The sequence below is a fragment of the Oryctolagus cuniculus genome, chromosome 13 (genome assembly GCF_964237555.1).
Source record: "Oryctolagus cuniculus chromosome 13, mOryCun1.1, whole genome shotgun sequence".
NCBI classification, from domain to species: domain Eukaryota; kingdom Metazoa; phylum Chordata; class Mammalia; order Lagomorpha; family Leporidae; genus Oryctolagus; species Oryctolagus cuniculus.
The window spans coordinates 75218637-75225700 of NC_091444.1; the positions used below are offsets into that span (position 1 = coordinate 75218637).

At 60.6% G+C, this 7064-nt stretch overlaps 1 long non-coding RNA gene across 3 annotated transcripts; it reads left to right on the forward strand.

Annotated features, from left to right (window-relative positions):
* The first annotated feature begins 1350 nt into the window (after positions 1 to 1350).
* On the forward strand, positions 1351 to 5784 carry LOC103350895 (uncharacterized). Of its 3 annotated transcripts, none has more exons than XR_007910015.2 (3): positions 1361 to 1899; positions 2234 to 3785; positions 4418 to 5784. It is a non-coding gene; the product is annotated as an uncharacterized lncRNA (long non-coding RNA). The 3 variants fall into 3 exon arrangements; XR_007910016.2 differs by having other exon boundaries at positions 1368 to 2409; positions 2690 to 3785; XR_518740.4 differs by having other exon boundaries at positions 1351 to 3785.
* Positions 5785 to 7064: the final 1280 nt, after the last annotated feature.

Consider the following 7064-nt stretch of genomic DNA (forward strand, 5'->3'; position numbering starts at 1 on the left):
GCCCCCCAGCCCTGGCGCGCCTGGGGCTGTATTTGAGGGTTTATTTGAATGTACACTACGGTTGCCTCTTTACTCCTGTACCCCATAAAACGTCACCCCCCCCCCCACGAACCTTGGCGATAGAAGCCGACCCTGAATGTTAAGTTCTCAAGGATTCCTTCCACGCTGTTAAGGAAAAGCATCAGTAACCGGCCTCAGTTGGGGCGGATGGGTCTTGAAAAAAAATCCTCGTGGAAAGATGGGTTGAATGTATTCGGAAGGTTTTCTCTGAATTGGACCTTGAATCCTCGCCTTCTTAAATATGATTTTTTTTAAAATCCGGGTTGAATGTCTACACTCACAACAGGAAGATAATAAATTTAATAATTAACAATACTCCCGCCCCCCACGTTTCGCCCGTGCCCGCCGGGGTCCGCATGTATTGGAACCGCCCAGTAAAGGAGCATCGATTTCCCCTCGCTTCTTGACCGCTCATCTCTTCTGGGCCAGCCGAGCTGCCCGCATCTCCTGCTACTCACCGCTCTCTCCAAACCTTTTAATTATTTAGTTGCTGTCTAACAGTCACCGGAAACTGCTCCATAAACAAGAAGAAACTAACGCACACACGTTGTGGGCTACTAAAGAGGCCCGGAATTCAAGGTAGAAGTGGAAAGAAAGAAAGGCTTCTAAAAGCGCATCCGTCAGGCCGACCGCCCGGTCCACGCCACGTGGGACGCCCAAAGCGCAGCCCCTAAGGCCTCGGCGCCACGGTCCCGAGAAGGGGCCAAGGGGACCCGTGCTCCGGGTGGGAAAGCACCTGATGCCCGGACACGAAGATGTTAACGTGTGGGGGAGCTAAAAAAAAAAAAAAAAAAAGAACGTTTTAAAGACAACGAGAAAAAGGTCTGGGAAGCGGCGGCTTTCCAGGGTGGGGTGCCTCGGTGACCACCTTGGTGGTGGGACGAGCCGGGATTATTCGTTTTAATTCAATCCCCGTCACCGAGTCGGACTACGTGGGGACCTAAGGCGCAAACCTCCCCCCACACACACACACCACCACCTTGGAAAAATAAAAGATTTTGAAGGCCCCGCTAGGTCTGGGTGGTTTGGGGCTGGCAGAGAGGGGTGGGGGGCCTGGGGTTGGAGGCCGGGGGTAATGGAGCCAGCCAGTAGGGGGTATTTAACATTTAATTCCCAGCCGGTCCGCCCCTGTTCCCGGACTGACAGTGGGTAATTGGGAAAGAGGACGTTGCTCTTTTGATGGCCCGCGCCGGCCAGTCTCGCCGACGCCACACTGGGCTTGACGTCACGGGCCCAGCCCCAGAGCCAGGAGCACGGCGCGGGCGGGGTAGGGGGGGGTAGAGGAGGAGAAGGAGGTGGGAGGGGAGGGGGAGACTGAGGAGGGAGGGCCGAGGTCGGCCCCGGGACCCACGGGGAAGAAAGGGGGAAGGGAGAGAGGCCGGAGAGGCTGCGGCGCGTGGCCTGAGGCGCAGAGCCGGGCTGCGGGGGTCTGGGCTAGGCCAGGCGCCGGCCTGACCCGCCTAGCCGGCAAATGCAGGCCGGGCTTCCTCCTCCCGGAGCGGGCGGGGGAGGGGAGGGGGCTTGAGGCCGCGGTGGGGGGTGGGGGAGAATGGAGAAAGGTGGTCCTGATTCTCCCTTAGCTCGAGCCCACAATGTGCATCCAGGCCTCCTGCGGAGACGCCTCGGCGCACCCCGGCAGACCTGAAGCGCCCCTCTCGCCAGGTATCCAGGCCCTGGGCCTGGCCTAAAAAGTCCCTCACCCCACCCCCTCGCCTCCCCGAGAGCAGCCGGCGGAGCTCGGATGGAGGCGACAAGGCGGGGACCCACAAGGATGCTGCCGCCGCCGCCGTCCCACCGCTGCCCAGGCTCCAGTAAGAGCGCGAGGCCGCCCTCGCCAGGGTAAGGGGCTGGCGAACGGCCTGGGCGCCTGGGACCTTGGGGACAAGCATCCCAGGGCAAAGCAGCGCGCGCGGGGGCGCGTGCACGCACACACACACACACACACACACACACACCCTCCCCAGGAGACAGGTCCTGATGCGATGCGTGGGGCGGCGGGAGCCAGCTTAGACTATCTGAAACCCAGGCCTCTAGGAGGTTGCTTCAGATGTCAAGTTGAGAGCGGGGTATGTGTGCCCTCTTGGGGAAAGGGTAAGAAATAGAGTATGACTTTCTCTATCGTGTTGGGGATAGACTGGGACGGACACACACACACACACACACACACGTGCAGGTCCCTCCCACCGGCCCTCCCAGGGGCACAGAGACCCTGGCCCGCGGTGGAAGTGGGGAAACACGAGGCCACGGCGCATCCAGACGGAGCGGGCTCCCGGGGCTCAACCCGAGGTCGCACGGACCCAGACACAAGAGATCCACGCGGCCAGCGTCCACACCCGAGCCTGGCGACTGGTGCGTCCAGGCGAGCTCCGCGGGGCCGAGGTGCCGGAAAAAGCAGCCCTGGGGTGCGCGCGGGCGCGAGCTGCCCGCGAAGGGTAACCAGCAAAGGCGAACCTCGGGGTCCAAGTCCTAAAGTTACTAATCCCGCTCAGGGTTGGGGCGGGGGGGGGGGGGGCGGAGAGCGTGCCTCCGGCCGCCTGGGGCGGTCATTTGAGCGTGTTTACTTAAGGACTTTGCAAGCCGAGCGCGCGCGAAATAGTCGGATTTCCAGCGAGGCAGCAAATATTTGCAGGCAGGAGAAAGAAGCGGAGCCCGGCCGCGCCGCTGCGTCCCTCCCCCCGGTGCCACGGCGCCGGCCTGGGCGGACCCGGCCGCGCGGGTAAAGACAGAAAAGCAGCCGAAGACCTGCTGGGGGCTGGGGGCTCGGAGATACCGGGGGCCGGCGCAGAGCGACACCAAAGGCCAAAAGCTGGGGGCACGGCCCGAGGCCCTGGCACGCCGAGGTTGGGGGAGGAGAATTCCCTTCCTATTCCAGCCCGATCAATCTTCCTGGGCTGCGATCGGTCAATAAAAAAACGGTGTGAAGCGTCCGCAGCCGCTGTGCGTCTGGGGAGGAAGTAGGGGGCCAGAGGTGTCGAGGCCGGCTCCGGCGCCCCTCACCAGCCGGGTTCGCTGCCCTTGGGTCTGCAAGCCTGAGGCCCCCGCGCAGTGCGTTGCCGGGAGCGGAGCGCGGCCCGCCGGGGCCTTTAATTGGGTGTCTCCGTTTTAATAGTAGCCATTGTTGGAGCAATTAGCGAGAGACAATAACCACCGAGAGGCGTTTAATTCGATGCCGTGCGCCTGCTGCAGCCCAGCCCCTGGGAGCTCGGGAAGACAGTCCTGGGCTGCTCCGAAAGGGAAGGTCCAGTTGGGGAGGCCCCGGTTCCTTCCCCCTCCCACTTTCTCTTAGGCGTGGGAGTTCTAAAAGGGCGACTAGGGCAGGCTGAAAACCGGGCGAGAGCAACCTGAGCCAGGCCTGCTGCAGGAAACCCCGTCCCCAGCCTCGCTAGAGCCCGCCGGGCGCCCCCAAGCCCGCCGCGCCTCTTTTGGAGCCGTGGCGGCCACGCAGATTCCCAACACGGTCAGAGACAAGCCGGGAGGACGAGGACACGGAAAGCGGCCTCCTTCTCAGCCGCCGCGGGTCCCCACCTCGGTCACCCGAACCACGACTGAATTTCCTTTCCCTCTCCGGGGAGAAGGAGGAGCAAAGGAGAGACCCCCGCTTGCGGCGTGCGCACACACCTCCCTCTCCGACGGAGCCAGCCTCGCTACCCCCTCCTCCGCCTCGGCCCGCGGATTAGGTTACCGTGGCCGGGCGAGGATTTTTACTGGATACGAGAATAGCACAGGTAAAGCTGTATAAACAGCTCGCCGGCTGCCGGGCGGGAGGGTTACGCCGGGGACACGGCCCAAGGCGCCAGCGCCGAGCCGGGCAGCGCGGGCGAAGCGGCTGGGGCCGCCCGCTCTGGCGCGGCGCCCCAGCCGGACGCTGCAGGTTCAAGACGAATTTTAGAAATCTCTGCAGCCTCCACTCCGGCCTCCTTTCTCTTTCCCGCATGAGCTGAAATTTAAAGCGTGGAGCGCAAGCAAAATCAAAAATGTGATGAGAAAGCGGTAGGCGGTGGGCAATGCCGGCTGAGGATCCCGGCTCCGCAGTGTGTGTTCTTTTGAAGTAAAACACAGCGAACAGGTAGTTTAGGGGGGTAGGAAAAAAAGGGACCCCAAAACTCACTAGCCACAGGAAGATGTTGGAGGTGGAAACCTCCAGAGGGAAACCCCACAGGAACTCGGGCGGGCAGGCAGAGCTGTGCGCGCGTGGCCCACCCACGGCTCCCACGCCCACCCGCCGCATGCTTGGGGTCTGCCTTCCCTGTGAAATGGGCCACCGGTTTGGGAGTGATATGTGGTTTGATTCACCTATTTTTTTTTGTTTTGTTTTGTTTTTGCTTATTCATCTATCACCGTTTTAAAAACTCGAAAGGAAACCCATCCGGAGGAGAAAGAGCGGTGAGCGCGGTGGAGAGTCAAAGAGAGAAGAAGAGAGGCTCTCGGAGATACCCCCTCGCACTCCGCCCCCAGCCCCAGCCCAAGCCTCAGGCTGCGGGGGATCCTGCACCCTCCCACCACTACCTTTTCCCCGGTAGAAAAAAACCTCATTGTAGCGAGATAGAAGAGAGAGAAAGAGAGAGAAGGCCGGGTGTAGGTAGGTAGGGGTGTAGCGGAAAGGGGGAGAGAAGGGGGGGGGTGTTAACGAGGCGCAGGTGAGGGGACGATGATGATGGCGGGAGACCCGGAGCTGAGCGGCGGAGAAACAGCTCCACTGGGGATGAATCCTAAGGAATTCTAGTTACTCTGGGGGGAAGGGCTCACCACCACCATCACCCCCAGCTCACCCTTTTTCCTGGGCTTGGGTGGTCTGAGAGACAGGTGAGAACTAAGGAGGAAGAGGAAGGGATGGTGGTGCCATAGCTGGGCATCCCCGTGGCCTCCCAAGGCTGAGGGCCGCTTACCCTGGCCCAACCAACAGCATCGCCCACTTCCAGCCCCGGCCCACTGCCTCTAAACCGGGGCCTCTCCTCCCAAGCCCCCTCGCTACACACGGGCCGAACCGCTGAAGCACCTTGGCTTTGCGCCCCAGCTAGTAGTTAGCCAAGCGGCGAGAGGTTCACCTCTTTGGACGCGTGGGCCGATCGCCCGTAGCAATTTTCGGGCGAGGAGGGGTGTCTGTGCGGCTTGGGCTGGCTGGCCCTGGCCACCTGCTCCACTCTCCGTGGCCTCCCGCCGCTGCCAGCTGGTCGCCCACAACCTCAGCGGTACCCTGTCTCCAGAGCGCCTGGCCGAAAGCTAGTGTCGGGCGACTCTCCTCCGGCTGTTCCAACTTGGCATTTCAGGAGGAGCAGGAGGGCTTTATCTGGGGGGCTATTGTGTTTTTACTCCTCTAGATTAGCCTGAGGAACTGGAATGTGATTGTCGCCGGACAATCGACCGTGAGCGTCAAGGGCAACTGGGGGGGGGGGGCGGTGTTCCCAGCAGGGGTAGGAGAAATGGGGGAGGGTGGCTCTGCTCAGATCCAGGAGACAGCAGAGGCGGGCTTTTAAAAGCATGAATCGTTCCAGTCTTCCTCTGGTCACGCTGAGACCCCCTTAGTAAAACGGTGCATCTGCCAGGCTCAGAGATGCAAAGGCGGCAGCACCCGGCAAATCTATGGTGCCCAGCCCTCCTGGGTTCCAGGACTCCCTTCTGCCCTCTGCCTCTGCCAGCCAGGCCCGGGCTCGGGCTTGGCTCTCCGCCTCCTGCCACCTCCTGGACCCCAAGCAATTTGTTATATAAAACAGAATAGCAACCAGACACATGTGCCTGTTCCTCACTAGCGCCTGCATACCCGCAGCGACAGACCCCGCGGGAGGGACCTGGGCTTGGGGGCCATGGACCACTGTTTCTCCTCTCTTCTGCCTGCTGCCACCACCCCAGTCTGGGCCCCCTGTCTCACTCCCCAATGCTGGTGAGTCTCTCTCTCTCTCTCTCTCTCTCTCTCTCTCTCTCTCTCTCTCGTTAATGCCAACAGTTAAGGAAACAGAAGTGATCAGAAATAGGTTGTTTGCACACAAAGACACGGGGAGAAGAATGACCATTCGTGTGCAAGATGTCTCAGACACCAAGGCTGACATCAGTGCAGTCCAGAAACGGTTGAAATAACCCAGTGCAAGAAAACAGAGACAGCTCCCGGCTCTACCCCCGTATCCCTTATCACGATCCCTAATGCCCCACCACCTCCCAAGGTTCTGGGACACAGACTGCCTTAACCCGCAACGGCCACCCACAGTCACCCACTCCCACATACCTGCCCTTCCCCAGGCTCTCCGTGCTGCCCTGGGATGCTGAGCCTCCCAACTGAAGGGGTCTACCAATGAGGACTCAGGAATACCCACTCGCATCCCCTCACTGATGCCTACCTCATCTATCTGAGGCAAGAAGGCAGAGTGATATGCACCGTCTCCAGGTTGTCCATGGGAACAAAAGCTTCCCCCCACTCCCCAGGCACCGGATCCCCGCCGAGAGTAGCTAGCAGAAGCAGCTTGTGTGGAACGAAGGGTGGCCACCTGGACTCACCCGCATACTCCAAGCCCAGCTGGCTTCTTGGGCCAGGAGCCTGGGGCCTTGCCGAACCACTGGCTTGAGGCTGGAAGCTGGGCCTCCTGTTTGATCCCACCACCGGAATCAGTCATCAATAATCAGAGCCCAAATAACCCGACATTCACTTGGATTTTTGTCCTGTCTGAATCGACCCCACAATCCCACCGGGGTAAAGACAGGTAGAAGACAAATCTTGCCAACAATGCAAGTATCTCCAATGCCACAATCAACCCTTGGGCCCCTGGCGGGGACTCCCTGTCTTACAACCTGCCACAAGAGGCACAGTCCACCTGTCGCTGCCACAGCACCTTTCCTGCTGCAGCTGTAGACGGTGAAAAAGCTGCAGGGATGCTTCTGTATCATGTGTCCCTTTAAAGTTCTCAGTCTCCCACCCACAGCCCCAGGACCCAGGCAAATGCAGGCAACAGAGAACAACCAGCAAACTCTGGCGAAACGCTGCCTTGAGGCTGCCTTCTACCTCTGGCCCCATACCC